At 34.6% G+C, this 20,320-nt stretch overlaps 1 protein-coding gene across 1 annotated transcript in view; it reads left to right on the top strand.

Annotated features, from left to right (window-relative positions):
• LOC111501843 (protein amalgam) overlaps nucleotides 1-20,320 on the top strand; it is a 335,770-nt gene that overhangs the window by 63,402 nt on the left and 252,048 nt on the right. The gene's annotated exons all lie outside the window — the stretch shown is intronic.

Raw genomic sequence — 20,320 nt, 5'->3', positions numbered from 1 at the left:
AATTATTATTGAAAACTCATTTCTTTCTTTTATGAATCACTGTCGTCAAAGAATGACAAGAATGAGAAGCAAAAATCAATATTCTGCCTCATAATGTCAACCATTAATTCAGTTAGATCTAAGAATGAACGAAATCTCGTTATATATCTCAGTTCCATACCATGTCTCAGTTCCACACCACCACTATCCGAAGAACTTTGGAAATATTTTCAAAGAACTAGGTATGAAGGTAATGTTTGAAAGAAGGTATACACCAAATAGCCTTTTAGGAAATCCAAAGGACAAAGTCAAGAATTCAGAAAAGCCTGGTATTTACGAAGTTAAATGTGAAGAGTAATGCAAAATATTATGGACAGACAAAAAGATCTATCAAAATGAGATATAAGGAACATTTAGCACACCTAAAATATGGAAGATCAGAAAAATTAGCAGTCGCCCTTCATTTTTTGCAACAAAACCATTCCTTCAGTTCATTAAGATTAGTTAGACAAGTTAACAACAACGGGCATATGAGAGCTTAAAAATAAGTCAACATAATAATATTATGAATAACGATGGTGGAACAATACCTAATAGTTTACCATATAGCTTGTTGAAATAAGTTGTTAGTTGCTAAGGCAACATTGCAAAATTAATTTCAGGACGATTAAGTCGCAGGTACCTAGTAGGGGTATCGTATAAATAAGGAGAAGATTGTATGTAGATTTAGATTAATCTTCCTCTTGAAGATGATCACTTGGTGATCGAAACACGTGTCGAGGTGTTAAAAATGACGATTTCGTGTTGGGACTAAACTCCAATAATATTTATTATTTCACCAAAGGTTCCAAACAGTGCATTACAACAGTTAGATCTTTTGTAGAGCAAGTTGATATAAGTAAATGGAGAATGCCGAATGCCGAATGCCGAATGATATTCAGTTCAGTTCATCTTCAACCGTCAAAGGATAAATCGCTTTCAGTCTTTTCAGCACCTTTCACTGCAAATAGGCAAACTTCTACTTCGGCCCTATCAGTGAACATAAAAAAGTGAAGAAAAGTTTATTCAGGAATATTCATATAATGTTTGAATTTTGTGCTAAGATGAGCTACTCAAGCAAGCTTGTGATGTGGAGTGTATCCTGTCATACGTATTTGCATAGCTTAATAACTATTTAAAAATAATTTTACAAAAAGTACTTGTTGTACAACAATAATTGAAAGAAAATTATCAGCAAAAGAACATGCATGATTAACGTATATGAAGTTTATCGTATAAAGAGAATTGGATCTAATACAGTCCTTGGGGGACTCCTATAATAACTGTCAGTTTCTCACTGTGAAGACCTTTGTTTTGGACAACTTGATTTTTGTTAGATAATAAATGGCTAAACAGTTTCAGCGCGATACCCAATTTTCTAATCTTCGGAATAGTAATTCATGATTGGCAATTACTTTATTCATTTTCACCGCATGATGCACCCAACGCTGCAATGTAAGCTTGTTCACGGTGGCAGCCACAGAGAAAAACGGAAAGCGATTCCAACCATTATTTCGAGCGAGTTTTCAGTGCTCTGTTGATTCCAATGGATATCATCTTGTTATACACAAGATACACATAATTTGAGTGGATCCCACGCAGAGGATATCAACATTATCCTAAAGATCAAAGCCTTACCTTTCGTTTTAAAGTACTTATTTGAGTTAAACTGAAAAATAATTGGTCTCAAAACAGTTCCTTGTGGAACTACAAAATTAATTTTTGAATTGCTTATTGTAGTGTAACTACTGACCCTCTGTTTGTCTCGTTCTGAATAGCATCAGAATAAATCATTATTTAGCTGTTATTATTTTTATTTATTCATATCAATAAACAGCACATAAGTATAGAGTAAGTAGGTTTGTGAGAAGATCAATCCAAAACGTTGTAGATGTGATGCAAGCTCAATGGTTCTCGCTCCACGATTTTCAATAAATTTCGAAGACCGAAACAAATTACTTTGCGTCTTTTGGAGATAAGCTTATAATGAATCACCGTTAAATGACGTTATACCAAGCGTCAAACCGTCTAGGATGATGGAGCCTGTATAATTTACGGTCATTCGACATCAAAAACACATTATATAGCAATCACGAAGTCAAATGTGAAGAATTATGAAATACCATTCAACAGGTATGTGAGAACGTGTTACATATTATGAAAATAATTAGAACGATGTGGTGCTTTCAACGTTAAAAAATAAATTATACTGACCTACCAACAATTAATAACAATGAAGGTGAAGTTATACGAAAGAAAGTTTGACTGGAAAAACTACTTCATACATATATTTATTACACCACATTCAGACAAATGACATCTTTGACTCAATTGAAGTTTCTTGAGTTTCAAATATAACTATTCACAAAATACTAGTCTTATATATGAGCTTCTTTCTTTGAGATTCCGAACTTATTTATATGAAAGCGGTTTAAAATGATTTTCAATTGTTGAACATGATAATTGCAATTGATAGTTTTGTTTGTTGGTGTTTTTTGTGGATGATGTTCATGTGATTATAATTCTTAGCAAAAGTTCAGCAGGGTCAACTTGACTTCTGTCAGATATTTGTTTTTGAAATTTTCCACTCGTGATTTTTAGTCCTTAGACATAATTTCTAAAACTTTATTTTCATATCAGCTTTTCTTATACCTCTTTCTGATGATTTCAACCATTCCAAAATATCAATCTTCATCCATTTCGAATCAGTGATGTCTTTTTTTTAAATATAGTTGTGACTCCTGTAACGAATTTTCATCGTCAGGGTCGTTCTGTAACATCTTTATTTTCTGAAATGAATATCTTGTTCATGGGTGATGAAATATAATTTTAAACTTTTCCCCGTGGAATAAACTCGGAATAATGGAAAAACTTTTAATTTCCCAGTTGCATCATTTGTTGATTCATACGAAAAAGTTTTCGAAGCCTATATATTTGGCACGTCAGATTTTACTTTTTGGGTGTTTTAATAATGAAGAAATAATTAATTACAAGACTATTGAATATTTTAGTTTTTGTATATTTATGTGAAGTCTGATTCTAATTTTGTTAGTGTTGGAGATAAGTAACTGTTTGATTGGTAAACTTATACATTTTCACAATTAATAAAACATTACCAACACAACGAAATCCTAGAAAGGAACAGTACATGTAAACTATAAAAAAATTGGTTACAATCCAACTAATAATTTCGAAGAAATGCGCAACAAATATGCATATACACTTATATAAAATGTTTGTATTCGTGTTCGGAAGTCCAATACAAACTACATTTTCATTCAGAATCACTATCGTTTCATTAATTTTATACTGTCACTAGGTCTGTCAAAAAACAACATTGCTATGTGAAATGTGAAGACTCGGTATAGTTTTTATAACAACAAAAAGAAGTATTCACAGTGGTAAATATCAACTTCAGAACCTCATCAAAGAGAAACTAGATTATCAGGTGTATGATACTAAAAAAATGTGTAGGGGACATGACGTAGAAAAAAGTAGAAAGCTGCTGTACTGTCCAGGAAGTTGGTGTTGTTATGGTGAGTAAAAAACACGAATCTGACCTGTATGAAAATGAGAAAGAAAGTCACAAATAAGATCTTAGCAATTTTCAACTCAAAATTTGAACTCGCCGTTTCAAAATCAGTATATCCAGAAAAATACTCATTTTCTTGAAGCTGATATAAATTTTTTGAAATCTGTATTGGTACTACTGCGTGAAAGATGAATGTCATTCATTAGTATCACTATCAACCCGTTCACCAGTTTTTATTTTTGTTATATCATCAGAGTGAGAAAATGACTAGATGTTTCTACAATGAAAAAAGTTTTCAATATATAATACGGGGTGTTGCTGAAATAGCTTGATGCACTGTATGGATTTTGAGATTTTCACATCCTTCTGTAATATTCAAATTATAATACTTTTATGAAATTGAAATTGTGAAATATTGCAGCTTGAACACATAATCATTTTTGCTGATTTGCTTGTATTGTATTCGGAAATTCTAAAGACAGCCAGAGGCCATAGATAGTATCAAAATTAGGATCGACAATCACGAGATTGAATTTAGCGATGAAATTAAATGTTTGGGACTTAATATTGACTACAAATTACGCTTTCAATCACATGTCAACTCACTAATATGTAAAGCTTATGGATTGTTAGAAAAACTTTATTCGAACAGACATTTTTTCAGTCGAAACATGAAAATAATTTTATGCAATAGTTTAATTTTATCCATATTCAACTACTGCCATATCGTCTGAGGACCTTGTCCCGATTAAATCACGTCATCAAGAATACAGAGAGTTCAGAATGCATGTAAAATATTGATTTTTGGTTTGAAATTCAGAGATCATGTATCGTCTTTCATAAATCGGATTGCGTGGCTGAAAATGATTACCAGAAGAGGACTGCATCTGACTAAGTTCGTTCAAAACCTCAAAATAAAACAGCAACCTCAATATATTATGAAGGAGTTGATATACAGACGCGATACAAATGATAGAAGTCTCAGTAATCGGACTGAATATTCTATCCCAGGGCATAAATCCAAACATTTCAAGAGATCCTTCTCTTATCAGGCTGTTAGTATCTACAATAATATCAAAGAAAGTATGAAAAAGCTTTCTTTGTTATCTTTCAAATATAGATTCAACTAATTTTGCCTGAATAAACAATGATCTTGAAATCAAATAACCAAAAAAAATCTTTGAATTATTTCACGTTTTAGTTAATTGTTCAACAGTTTATTCTCAACATGTTATAATTAATATTATTTGTATGTTTTTACTTATGTATACTTATAAGTTCCTATAATGAACTCCCCTTCCGACGAATGGAAAATGTATGTTGGAGAAAACTGAAGCTTTAAATGTAATTAATTACAGATCATAAAAAGCATTTCAGACGCTTTCATCCATCCCATATAAATTAATAGGGCTTTTACGAATCCTTTTTATTACCGCTCGTGAATTCACCGAGAAATGTTTTCTAATTAGGCAAAATATAACATTTTCTAGGCGAAAATGGATATTACTTTACGTGTTGAGTTGACGATAGTTACATCCATCGTCTTTGCAGTTCGTGTTGGTCGAGGAGGACTACATTAAACTACATTAGTTTGTATCTGCTTGCGAGTGAGGAATGTGTAATTCTAATAAATTCAGCACATCCCCTTTTCCACAAAAGATTCTCTATTTAATCGGAGAATGAGGAAACATCGCTGTCTCGTTAATACCATAGGAGTGCCAAAGATGGTAATGAAGCACTCATAGGATCGCGGTATAAAGATGGATATAGGCGAAAACCGCATACTCTGGACGCTTCGTGGTAGGTCCTTGGCCCATCATGCCACTAGGCTAGATCAGGATTTTGAAGGCATTATCCTGGCAAAATAGCCACATTCATTCTGAAAAAAATCCCAAACATAAGCTTATCCTTGTGTATGGTTGTTGGTCTGCACGGCTTTGATGTAAGCCTTCGGCTTTGTAACTTATATAGTTGCAAAAAACATAGGTCAAGTTCATCAGCCGCTATGGCAGCTGCCTCAAAAAAGTGCTCCAATTTCTGCTCTCTCATGGTCGCGTACCATGCAGAGAAGGAAATTATAACTTCTTATGACTTGAAACACTGCAAACTCAAAGGAATATGGCTTTTCTGTTGTCGGGTGGGGTATACTCGTAAAATGGATAGTTGGGATTGCAGAATCTAACAGAGATGCATTATATATTGAGTCTACATGTCGAATTTAAATAGTTTCTCTCGATGCCGCTCCAGTATTTCAAAGAAGTAAAGAGTTAGATCGAACTGGCGAGCAGCAACTTTGTTCTTCCTGGACAGTTTCGATGACCTGATCTCTTGTGAAGGTGTTGCAAGATTTTTCCGTCTACGATCTTCACATCCTCTTCATAATTCCCGCATTATCCTCTTCTGGGATGGACCGTTGAACATTTATTATTATTTATGATGAAACATTCATAAGTAAACGGCTGAAGTAAAGGATATAGAGGAGATAATCCGGGCTGCAGTACCAAATGTATCGTCTACGGCAGGCATCATCAGTGGTATATGCGTTGACTGCGAGGACGAAGGTAATATTTCGAAGTCTACGAAACGACTGACTGGAGAGCTACGTGGGTATGGTGGTGAGAACTACTGATTGGTCACTACTGATTGGTCCGCATTTTTGTTGGATCGTTCTAATTGGCCCGAACTGTTATTGGGTTGTTCTAACTGGTCCACGTTGTTGACAAGTATGCTATTGATGGGATGTGGCTTTAATAAGAACTGCTTTTGGAAAATTCAATATTTTTCCCGATATATGCTTTAGTGGAAATATTATCGAACATGTAACAAACCAAAACTTTTTTCAGTGCAAAATAGTTTTTCTACAGATGCTATACAATGTGCCACTTCTCTCATCGTTTTCATACTTTCAAAACGAAAGATTTCTCATGCAGTGAGAAATATCCGCCATTTCAGTGAGAAATAATTTCTCATTGTTTTCACGATAACCCAAGTCACTCATGAATCATTATATGTCAGATTGATATGACACGTCCTCCATGTTGACAACGCTACGCCAACAATTCGCGTGCAATATCCAAGTAGCCCATTGTCGGCGTTTCCATAACAACAAAACCGAAGCACTGCATAATTATTGCTGTCAAGTGACCCAACGAAAATAGTTTTATTGTTGACTGTTATCGTATAAATAGTTCATATTTAATTAATATTGAATATAATGGAATACAAAGATTTAGACTTGGAAAATACACCTCCAGATATTGTTTAGAAAGTTTGCAATAATTTGCTAGCAAGCACATCAAGAGAAAAATATGAAATCGCTTACAGAAATTTTATGGACTGGAAAATGAAAGCCAAGGTGAATTCTTGTTCCGAAAATACCTTGTTAGTTTATTTTGAAGAGTTGTCAAGAAGATTGAAATCATCAACATTATGGTCTCAGTACTCGATGCTGAGGAGTATCTGAATTATTAAAAACTGTGTTGATATATCAAAATACATAAAACTACGGGCATTTTCAAAACGCAAATCTGAAAAATATGTTCCAAAAACATTAAATTATCAAAGAACAATTCATTCAGGCCAATCTCAACTCCCTACACAGTAGGTTAATGGTCTGACACCTATCAGAAAACAACTACTCCCCTGGCTAATACCACGAAGGGCGTTGGATCATATCCGACAGGTGTCAGTGCAGGATTCTTCACAGAAGTTATTCCTGCATATGCTGTTGGCGATGTTTTCTGATAGGTGTCAGTCCATTAACGAATTGTTCTTTGATAATTTGATTTATAGCCAGTCTTCAAGTATGCCCACTGACTATATGTCAAAAACATTAACTTCTGAAGAAATTCAACAATTGTTAAAAGATGCACCTGATGAAAAGTATTTGCTGAGAAAGGTATGAATTGAAAATTTTCAAATTGTTATCGAAAAATGAATGTTCGTTTTTGATTTCAGGCTGCTTTAGCTATTGGCCTTACAGGGGCATGCCGTTGTGTTGAACATCGAAAATTAAAAATTGATGACATGTAAGATCTTGATTCGGCTCTTTCAATAAAATCACCCGATACTAACACCAAGGTTCCTAGAAATTTTACAGTCATAGGAGAATTCTACTAAATATACACAAAATATGTGAAGCTCCGACCATGCACAAATGAAACACGGCTTTTTTTAAATTACAAAAATAGTAAATATACGAAACAGCCTGTTGGGATGAATAAATTTGGCACCATGGCGAAAGAAACAGCGAAATTTTTGCAATGGGGAATGTTCCTCCTGACGAAAATCAAGTAGTTTTCATAAAAGAGCTCTAAAACAATGCATTTTAAACTTATCATTTCGACCTTTTTCTTTAAAAAATTATTTAAATACTAAAAAAAGAAGAATGAAATAATGTATTCAACATTTAACGGAATTCGTTTCTATTTCACCATTTGGCAACATCCGTTATAGCTAATAAAGGACAATGAATCTGTTACTTGTATGAGACAAACAAAGATGACATATTTCAGAGGCGTGCTGTTCTGTTTACCTATGCTCCGAGTTCCGAGACATTCTGTGACATATGACATTTTGTGCACCTAACCTATCTTCCTCTATATATATTTTTTTTCTGATTGATTCGGCCGTTACTTGATGAAGATCCATAGTAATTTCATAAACTACACCTAAACAACATGTTTCGCTAAACATCAGCTCTTTCAAGTGAATGTGCATTAATTAAATCAATTAATAATGCATTAATCACTTGAAAAAGCTAATATTCAGCGAAACATGTTGTGATATATTTTTTCAATAAAGTTTGTGGATATGAAATCGTTTAGGTGTAGTTTGTGAAATTCCTCTATATAAATAAATAACAAAACAACTGTTGTTTATGTGGCTTGTGGAGGTGGTATTGGACTATAATTTATATTTTGCCTTAATTGTTGATTTATAAAGATAATTTTCTTTTTTTAAAGTAGAATATATTATTATAAAAATTATTTCAACTTGATATAGGCGCTGTTGCCAATATGTGAATTAGAAACAAATCCCTTTAAAAATTAAAACCCAACATTTGAAACATCAATGTGAATACTTTTTGAAGTGAATTTGGAAAACTCATGAATTAAACTCAACTTTATTTTCTTCATACTTGCATTTGCTGTAATAACCCAAATTGATAAACATTCCCCGTTACTGAACCCTGAATTATATACTGGCCACTGTTTCCGAAGGTCATCTGCGACTATTTTAGTTAATGCAGGGGCAGATCTTTTAACTTTAAAACGCCATGGGGGTTGGAAATGCAGCAATGTTGCTAAATCTTTTATCGACAACTCCATAGCTAACCAAATGAAAATTTCAAAAAGTATAGTAGAATCCATTCAGCCTCCAGCGCCATTAGAACCTGAACACAACAATGCTGTGGAAGCTCACTACGTTTCCCCATCAACTTCAACTTCGACCGCAGTTAATAATATTTCAATTACCGAAACATGTTAAAACAAAACGACCTACTAGGAATAACTTTACAAAACTGTTCAAATATAACTGTTAATTACTATTTCAAATAAAATATAAAAATGAGTTAATGACAAAGTATTATTATATATGTGTTTCAATTTTCAATACTTGAAAAGCACAGTGTACAATGTGTGAGAAAATTACATATTTCTCACTCGCTTGGTTTGTGAGTGAAAAATATGTCGATTTTCTCACTAGTTGTACTATACTCGTTGTACTGTACTATACTTTTATCTGAAAAACTATATATTGAAGTGAATAAGTAAATGAAGTTTCATTCCAAGAAAGTGAAAAATGAATTCAAATCCAATTAAAACTAACACGTTTTTACCAAATTGGTCGGTTTCCATAAGTGCCGTGTTACCGAATTAAATTACCTATTTTTCACTGTAACAAACTTGCTAATTGGCAGTTCTCTAAATTATTCAAAGAATCTTCACATTCACCATCCAGTCAGCAGGAGATCATTGTGAGGTTCCTGGCTGGCATCTAAATGGAACAATGATCATTGTAGTCTCATGTCTAGACTACAAACCTACTATTTATGAACGTTTTGTTTTCGGTTCTAATGAACTAATCTAACTAGCTTCGACTATGACCCATTTCGCTTTGACCCCTAGAACACATGCATCAGGCAAACAAATTTAAATTTATTACCAGCCTTCATGAGAAAGTGCGGTTCAATGAATGCGTTTCCAGTGAAAACATGCTACGTTTCTGAAATTTCAATTACTGACGTGAGTTCATTCGATGCAGGCGATAGTTCTCATGTTATTATTGAAACATGGGTGGTTTTATTGAGGTGTACAGATACATGCATAATGCTGGTTCTCTGGCTTAATTTCTTCCATACGATTTTATTATTCTCATTAATATACAAAATAGTTGTAAAGACTTTTACTGCGACATTATTAACAATGCCATCATTAATTACCATCTAATATTCCCTATAGTCCTTTTCATCACAATTTTGTATTCATTAGTACCATACCGTTTTTTTAAAAACAAACGTTTAGAAATATTCAAGTAAAAATACTAAAATATCAAATTGATCCCATTCAATTCAAATGGATTGGAAAAAGTGAAATAGATGAGATTCTAATTATTCGAAAACGAACAACAAAACGACGATGTTCTTATGGAGTTTGTAAGAGTAATACTCGTTATAAATCATTAGATAACAAAACATATCCAGAAAGCAGAAAATGTGAGTTGTGATAAAATAATGTATCAGAAGTGATAAAGGTTTTCGATTGATTGATGATGTTACGAAAGATACGAATATTTGCTCCCACCTTTTTTATGGAGAAAATAGATGAACGAATCAATAAACTATAATAGTTATAGCCTATCCATTCTCAATTGGAACGGCTATAAAAATAAGAGTACAGTCATAAAAATTTCTTGCCTGTGGCCCATAGTCTCCAGATAGTAAACGTGCTATCAAATGTAGTTGAGGAATAAAGGCTCGGCTAGCTGAACTGGCTGAATACTAATTTTTTGTCCGTTTCACAATATTTTTTTATCATTGCCGTGTGTTCGTGGGGTTAGGTGAGGTAGTGAGTGGTTTAACAAAACGATTTTTGAAAACTTTTTCTAGAGATCAATTACCTTAACACCAAACTGATATTTTTGCACTCGACGTGCGTTTCGCTAACAAGGTTAGCATCTTCAGGAGAAGCAAATTGATACTGAATCTAAATCTATATACCTGAAGTTTTTTGATCCGATGTGGACTTTGTTTGTTTGTTGATTTCTCGGTAATTAACTAGTGGAACCACTACCTGTGAATTAATTTGTCAACAATAGATTAAAAAGCCGACAAATTAATTTGCAGGTAGTGGTTCCACAAGTTAATTACCGAAAAATCAATTAGGATAATCATCATTTAACAAACAAAGCCCACATCGGACCAAAATGTCTTAGGTTATAAACAGCTAACCCTTGTCTTTAGATTCAGTATCAATTTGCTTCTCCTGAAGATGCTAATCTTGTTAGCGAAACGCGCGTCGAGTGCAAAAATATCAGTTTGGTGTTAGGGAAATTGATCTCTAGAAAAAGTTTTCAAATTTTACACCAAAGGTTCCAATCTCATCGTTTGAACCAATTTTTGTGAAAATCTTAGTGTTTTTGGGTACTTTCATCAATATGGTTTTCTGGAGACCTTTTAAACAAATGATGTGTGAGAAATCTGTGTCAATCGACAGGGATCCCGAATTTGAAAATAAAGACTTACATGTTCAAGTTCATCGAGTAATTTCAAATACTCATGAATGCTTGAAGATGGAAAACTGTTACACTTCACAAAATGCTATTGTGAATAGAATATGCGAGTTATCGAAACTATCTCGTTCGACAGTTCTTTGAGTCATTTAAATATGGGATGTCATTGACCATGCAATGAAACGGAAACAAAGGAATACAAAATTCGCAAACGTTGATGGTGCTACAAAAGATGTGATTCGGCGAACAATTTATGGTTTATACCAAAAAAATGAAGTATCAACCTTGGAAATGATTTGGTATGAATTACTCGACTATCCCGATTACAATTACAAATCTTCAGAAACTCTACGAGGTGTCTTATTGTCTTGTGGTTTCAAATATGAAAAATTGAATAATCGGATGGTAATAATGGAATCGACACGCATTGTTCAACTCCAACAAGAATATTTGAGGCGAATGAAAAGCTACCGAGAATCCAGCAGACATATAATCTACCTCGACGAAATTTGGTTTGACACCCATGATGTTGTCAAATATGGCTGGGTAGACGAAACCCAGTATCGTGCTTTCAACACACATTCTTCAAGGGAAAAACGTGTTATAATTTTGTATGCCGGGAATGAAAGTGGTTTCGCATCTAACGCTTTGCTTCTGTCGGCCAAAAATATAAAAGATTCGTCTGCTGATTACCACGAAGATATGACTGCGGCTTTATTCGAAACCTGATTCAGTGAGCAGCTTCTCCCAAATATTTCTCCAAACTCGGTTATTGTTATGGATAACGCTTCGTAACATTTTCGGTTATTGACTACAATACCAAACAATAACACAAAAAAAGCAGATATTGTTGATTTCATGCGAAATCATGACATGGAAATACCTAAAAAGATTCCAACGAACAAGGTATTACTGGCGACCATAAAACAAGGTAATTTCAAAGAAGAGTATATTATTGATTCGATGTGTGAAACACGTGGTCATATTCTCTTACGTTTGCCTCAATACTATTGTGTGTTCAATCCAATTGAAATGGTTTGGGCCACAATGAAAGAAAGCTTGCGGAAATGTAATCAGTCACCGACTTTGAATGCTGTAGTGCTTGACAATATAAGGCGAGTGGTGAATGAAGTAGGTAATGGTGGTGTTGTGGAAGAACTGTGTGGCCCACGTTATAAAAGAAGAGAACAAATATTATGTGCAAAGTTCCATAAATCCGATCGTTATTCAACCCGATGATTATTCCAACTCATCCGAATATAGCGAAGAAGAATTTTGATTTTTCTAGCAATTTTATTGGCCTCTATTATTTTCTAAATATATGTTTGACGAGAATTCGGTGTGATTATTTGTGTTTTCATTATATTTTAGAGTTTTCAACTCGGAAATCAACTACCTTAAATTTCGAAGTTTTTCATAATTACCCATGGTGGAAAAATTCAGTTGAGATAATTTTTCCATGGAGTGATCAATTGCTATGATTTTGAGAATAAGTAACTGAAAAGCTACCACTGAAAAATAATATGCCGACGCCTATGTCGAGGCGGGAATTCCTTCTCTGTGCTGTTCCAATTGGTATTGGAAATACTATACAAGTGTTTTGCGTATTCGGCGATTTTCTGCCATAGAAAAAAATAGATTGAAGAATTTGCAACAAATTTTGTGTGTATAATGGAATCAAGTGCTCAAAAACACTTGAAAGTGAAATAACTTCAGTGAAGAATCCCGCACTGACATCTGTCGGATATAATACAACGCCCTTCGTGGTATTAGCTAGATGAGTAGTCGTTTTCTGATAGGTATCAGTCCATTAACGTACAGTGTAGGGAGTTGAGACTGGCCTGAATAAATTGTTCCTTTAGATGATTTGAAAAAATAAATATTTTTTGAGAAAAATTGAAATTCATCTTATTTCAGAAAACACTTTTTCCACTTTTTGTTGTTGTTTTAAAACAACAAAAAATAGCATCATCAGGATATGAGCAACGCTACTCAGGCTATAATCTGATGATTCTTCATTTGTTTCCAAGACACCATTGACTAGTTTACATTTTTTTCAGATATCATCCCTTCCATTGATATCACCCTCTTCTCCATTCCTTAGAATGCACCAGACTGAAATGTTTCACCATTTTACCGCACAATTGCTTATAATATGCATCCTCTGTGACTCGAGAAAGAATGATATTGAATATACGAGATTTAGATGTATATGTGAGTGCCAAGTTGAAATCTCTCAAATTCTGATATCATCTCTCCTGAAGAACGCATAAAAGCAAGCCGCTTGCACAATCGTGCACCCATGAGAAATATTAAAGTTTCATTCTTTTATCTTTCGAAGTAGGGGAGACCGGGGCCAGATGAAGGACGGGATGTAAGCTTGTAGGCTTGAAGACGGCGCCATTTCCACTAACTTCACTCTCCGCCAATGCGTCCGAACGGAGCGAACGGGCTTGAATTCTTTTTTGTGTTGTCGAGAGAAAAAAATGATTTTGCAAGTGTTTATATGCGGTTTCTGGCTTAAAAACTGATGTATTGACATGCGAGTACCAGAGTTAATATAATGTTTCAATCCTAAGCTTATTGTAGTAGTCTAAAACTTTGAATTCAGACTAGATTTTTACGCCGAAAACGTTCGAGGTTACAATTGTTTCAACTCATGAACGGGGCATAGTAGAATACTATCTCGTTTTGCCCCGTTCTTGTGGATAAAATGATGTTTTTTGTGTACTGATAATATATTTTGATGTGACTTCTACTTTAACAAGATTCAAATACATTATACTTGTTTTTTGCATTTTTTTGTATATTTTCTACTTCCGTTGCTGCTATGTAGGCTGACATCTGTCCGTTAGTTTTTTTTTCGTTTTAAGTTATTACAGTTAATTAAGATCGCATGAGGAAAAATTTGAATATTTATGAAAGTATAAATATGTTATTGTTTTACACAGCCTCAAATTTGTACTCGTTTTGCTCATAGCGTTTCCTTCCATCCTATCCCGGCTATGGGGCAAAACGGGAAATTTGCCGAGTTTACAATTATAAGAGACGAATGTATAAGTGTTATTCTTCCTGTCAAACAATTCCAATCAACAATTTTATTTTCTTTGTACAACGAGTTTTGTCTTAGATATCTTATCTTGTCCCGGTCTCCCCCATTTTAGGTATATGTACCTGGAATTTAATTCTTTTGGATGGAATCTGGAAATTCATAACCTACAGTTAACCGAAAAATGCAAAGGCTCAATCTTTACACAAAAAATATGGGAAACTTCAAAAAGAAGGAAGAATATAAATTAAACTCTTTACAAAGATGGGTTTTTTATCTCGAAACGTCGAAGTACGTCATTGAGGATGATAGTGTTCTATGTAAGTGAATTTTTATATCGTAAGTCTTTCATTTATTATATTGTGCAGTGTTTATATGTATAATATCTGTTTCAATCCTATGAGGAATTTTTTCAGTTCAAACTGAATAGAAAAAAGTGATTTCCATATATTTCGATGATCATATGGAAGTACTTATTTCGGAAAGGCTTTTTCTTTCAGTTTTTATCTGAAAGTATCCTAGTTTTATTCCTCTTTTTCTTCTTTCGGGAGGTTCCTATATTTTTTGATTAAAGATGGAGTAGTGTAAAGCCAAAAAGTTTTTTTCACAAAAAACTAACTCTCCTAAAAATATACTCCTTTCAATTGAAGGAAATCTTATTATGCAGAAATTCATATTGAGAGAAATCGTAAAGGATACTATTGCTATCATGATGTAGATCTCATCATACTTAAATAACTTGTATCGGGTTTCCTCTTCGTCTATATTTCTTCGATTGAGAAGATAACACTTGATGCATATATAATACAGATTTCACCAAAAAATTTTTGGGTAAACTTTTCACCATGAAAAGGCATCTTGGTTACACACATTACATCAACATTGCGGTTGCTGTATTTCTTGATATTGAAGGAGCATTTGACAATGCACTACCTAAATATAGGATTGTCTCTAGCTAGAAAGGGTATAGAATCGACCATAACTGGCTGGATCTGTGCCATGCTAGTAAACAGAACTGCAAGTACGACTCTTCAAGGCGAGGCTATCAGGTTCAGGGTAATCAGGGGCTGCCCTAAAGGTGGGGTACTATCTCCCCTTCTGTGGTCGCTCCTGGCGGATAGTCTACTTGATGACCTCGACAGAAGAAAAGTTGATCTGCAAGCTTATGCAGATGACCTTGTCATCCTGGCAAGGTCCACGTCGGGAAAGGTAGCTTGTAATATCCTCCAAAGCGCGTTGGACGTTGTTCACCGTTGGTGCCTGAGGGAGCAGATGTCTGTCAACCCCAGCAAAACTGTGTTAATCCCCTTCACCAAGAGAAGGAAATCGGACGATCTAACGCCACTTTCCCTCAATGGTGTGGTTATTCCATTTGGAACGGAGGTGAAATATCTTGGCATTGTCCTTGATAAAAGACTCACCTGGAACCCTCACTTGGAAAAAGTTTTACACAAAGCCAGACTGTCTCTATGGACATGTCGAAGGATTTGTGGTAAAACTTGGGGTTTAGGTCCCAAACAAATCCACTGGATTTATGTGATGATTGCCAGACCAATGATCGCGTATGGTGCAATTGCTTGGTGGCCGAAGGCTCTACAGAAAACGGCCCAAGCGAAGCTCTCTGGCTTACAAAGACAGGCTTGTCTGGCTATCAGTATCGCCATCAGTACAACACCGTCAGCGGCCATGGAGGTCCTTCTAGATCTACCTCTTCTCCACATTTTTCTGGAAAGAGAGGCTAGATGAACCTCATACAGAATTGTCCACATTGCCAATTGCACAAATCAATTCAAAGCAGAGTGCAACAGACTGTTGATTGACATTGGAAGTCACAGCATTCTGGAAATGACCTCTGACTTTATGCCCCCAATTGTCAACTACGAACTGCCATGTAAAGTACTATTCCCGAGTAGAAATGACTGGATCCTGCGGGAAAAGGGAATATTAAGAGTAGATAGTTGTTGGTTCACCGATGGATCAAAAACACCTTCCGGTTCTGGTGCGCAGGTGTTTTCAGTCGCAGACCCAGGACAGAGTTATCTACCTGCCTAGGAACTTATGCGACTGTATATCAAGCGGAAATCTACGCTATTGAATTGTGTGCGGAGAGATTGGATAAATCCAACCTCACTCACAAGTTAATGAAAATATTCTCGGTCGAATAGACCCACTCACTTTAGACCTACCTACGTACATACATCACCATTGTGATGTAAGTAAAAAATGCTCCAATTCCTTAATGAAAACCCGTATTAATAAATTTGTCGTGCCATGATCATCTCATAATATGCTGTAGCTTTTCCTGTCTATCATTTTTCAGCGTTTCAATTACGATAAATGTATAAACGGGAATTCGATATCCACATTGATATCGATGGTATAAAATGAGTATATATTTTCCAAAAACATAAATTTTTTATCAATTGCAAAAGAGAAACAACTTTGGGAGTACTCCTTTTTCAGAAACTTCTTTTTTTTAATAATAAATATTGAATAACCCAACTTTGTTGACACTCACTGATCATTTGTTGATCAAAATCAAATTATGACGAGACCTTGGTCACGTACGAGAATCTGACTAATTTTTCATAGTTACTGAACGTAAATTTCGTATACGGGAGTCGAACACATGTTTAATATTCTTCTTGGTGATTCAGTTGACTCAACCAAAAAATTTTTAAATACATTGTGAACGAATTTTTACTTTGTTGAATATACAAACCGCCTAGATTGAACACAAAGGATTAAGCAGGTGATATAATTCATTTCTTAACTCACGTAGGAATACACCTAGGGCCTAGAGTTATTTATAAGATACTTATCACTTTTTTATGTATTTACTAGACATATCGAATAAGCATTTATTTGTTATATAGATATACCGTTGAACTAATATTGATCTTCATTCACCGGTATTTAAAGATTTTTCCTGAATAACTTCATTTTGATGTTCACAAAAGTTTATGCAAGTTTCAAAGATTTGCTTTTTGAAATATCAATTGTTGAACATTTCAACTATTTGTAATTGCATTGGCTTATCAAGGAAAATCTTGAAAGATATCTGCCAAAGTCTCTGAAATATTTGATATAACTCATTTAATTTTCAAAAAACTCATGAATTTTCATAATTATTCAATTCAGAGTGGTTTTCCATCTGTGCAACTGATCATTTTGTTACTTACAGCCTTGGGAAATGTCACTTATTACGAAACAGCAAAGAACGGTTTTCTCTTTCGAAATTAACAAATTCGTTTTCAACAGTTCGGTCATTAAACTTTAACTCAAACATTAAGTGACTAATGCTGGAATTTATATTTTAATACGGCCAAAATAGTCAAAACCCCATCATCCTTCATCATAATGAGTGGTTATATTATAATTCTCATGGCGGTACGAACACTTTGAAGAAAATCTAGATCCGGCTGAGAATTCAAAATCTCCAGTGATGTAATACCCTTTAATGGGCTTCTTGACGACCCGTATTACTCACACACTAAAGCTATTGGAAAAGTAGGAATTTTAAATTATCTATCATCTCATCTACAAAAGTTTGAAATATAATTCCCGAACGTAAGATTTTTGTGCACAATATATTATTTCAATGAAAAATTATTCGGAAAAACTGTCGTTTTACTTCATGTTCTAGCTACATTGTGATATACTAGCATTTTGTCGCAAATGGTACCTATAATGGGTACGTTCACTTTTGTATTGTGGTGCTTCAACATAGGTAAGTTTACTTGAAATCTAATCTAAAGTTATTAACTTTGAATCTAATTTTTGAGTATCCCCTCCTCAAAAAAGGGGATCAAATTTTCATCATGATTGGTGTTGACAATATGATGCGGACTCAACAAAAAGTATTTGAATGAATCCGTGAAATGGGAGTAGAACGTAAACCTATTTCAGAATCGAATTCAGAATTGAGCGAAAACAAAGAGAATTGGGTCATGTGAGACAAACAAACCAATGAGGCATATAATTGCTGAAAATATTCAACAAGATGTAATTTTATCAACAGTTGAAAATCTGCACTATCTAAAATGTAATAAATTTTGAAAATGTGAGATTTCGTCATCGAGTACGTTTTGTCCATAAAATAGATAATAACACTGTATTTTTCACAAAATACATTTATTCTTGAGTAGACCTAGCGTTTCCTGACATGGAAAGAACTAATATTTCAGACCGCAGAATTGGTTGGTTAGGTCACATTGCGCTGCAACTGTTTACGAAATTGCAAAAATAATATTTTCAGGTCGGCCAAAGAACAAAAAGGAACATTCAAATGAGCCGCTAGATTACGTTATCTTAGCCCATTAAACTTTTAATGGGGTTATTCGAAATCTAAAGTCTATCGTGAGAGACCTGAAACACCAAATCATTCGAAAAATGTAGAATATAACTCACCAGGTGTAACAAAATGTCAGAGAGATTATTACCTAGTGATCAATAGGCAGGGAACACCGCCATGCACGTGCCTTATTTAGCTCTACGGCTACGGTGCGTTGAATCCCCCAATTTAATGTCATCACTACCAAAGGAACCCGTTCTTCTTCGCTTCGCCAAACCAAGCCAGGGACCCATCTGCTCTAGTCGAGTCGCAAGTTCATAAACAGTGTAGGAAGGAGACCCGTATTCTTCGGTCTGTGCCACCTCTACTAAATGATAACTAATGTTAGTCTCTCAATCCAGCACTGTCGTCGATTTCTTTCTCAGAAACCTCTAGTCCATTCTTTCATTCCTCATGACTCACTCTGTCCATTCATGAACAAAGGCAATCCATTCGTTCTCCGCCCCATTTTGCCCCAGCAACCTACACATCCTTCTTTCCTTCTTCATTCGCCCTTTACATTCTCTCCAACCCACTCTCTTTTCATTTAGTCATCTATCTATTACATGCTCAGCCGTTTTAGGCTCACCCCTTCCACAGGGGGATGGTTTTTCGGACCTCAAGCCAAACCTTGGAAGGTAGCCACCAAAAATGTCATGCCCAAGTAACGGCTGAGCGGCTTTCCGTTTTAGAGCCACCATGTCGTTCACGACTGTCCTACATAATACATAGACGTTCAGTCATCCCTGTATCCCACACTCTTTCTGCCAATCTTTCTGCCAATCAATTTTTTTTAGTTTTGCTTATATGCGCATTCAGTATTTTTGACCATTTAATAAATTTTGTTGTAAGTTACATTCGTTTAATAATCACCCGTCAACTTTTTTTCCCTAAAGCGATCTAAATAAAAAATTATTGCCATTTTTAAAAATATCCCTAGACTTTTCCGATGTGTATATATTTCCATGCGATTCGCATCTACTCCTTGTTTTTTCCTGTGCTTTATCATTTCCTGTACTCACACTACTATTTTTCTTCATTATCTGCAAGAATTGTGCAACTACCATTTCAAAAGTTGTCATTCATTCAAATCTGAAATTTTGAAAAAAAAAATCAAATGATTGCATCTCTTCACCTCCCTCCAACTTCTAATGTTGAATGTAGCCCACTAGTTTTTCTACGATGAAATCAAGAATTATCCGTAGAAGGCCTTAGTTGTAGTACTATTTTCATTGAAGGATCATGCATATCCATTCGTCGTATATATTTTGACTAGTTATATTTGAGTAAATCCATTTACAGAAATTTTGACTATTCAGTTCAATTCCAAAACAAACCTCCACCACTAATAATGTTGAACGTTTAAGACGTTTTCGACTTGATAATAACTAGTTTCTTGTTTCTATGAATGTAATATACTCGACTTGGCAAGAACGGGAAATTTGTGTACATATTCAAACAGGAATTCACAATCTTCTGGTACTCGAATCAAAGGGAAGTGAGTTACAAAGGAAACTGGAAAACTCGGTGAAATTGATGTAGCATTGCATATTTGATGTGGAATTTAACATAATGAATGAAAAGGGTATATTTTCAAGAGATAATATGTTTTGGGTAAAAAAGGTTTCGACTTTCTTCATCTCAATACAAAATA

The sequence above is a fragment of the Leptinotarsa decemlineata genome, unplaced genomic scaffold, assembly GCF_025532065.1.
Source record: "Leptinotarsa decemlineata unplaced genomic scaffold, Ldec_3_MD MMD2_tig00000035_RagTag_RagTag, whole genome shotgun sequence".
Classification (NCBI taxonomy): domain Eukaryota; kingdom Metazoa; phylum Arthropoda; class Insecta; order Coleoptera; family Chrysomelidae; genus Leptinotarsa; species Leptinotarsa decemlineata.
The sequence above is the reverse complement of the archived record's forward strand: the minus strand, read 5'-3'. Positions and strand labels throughout refer to the sequence as shown.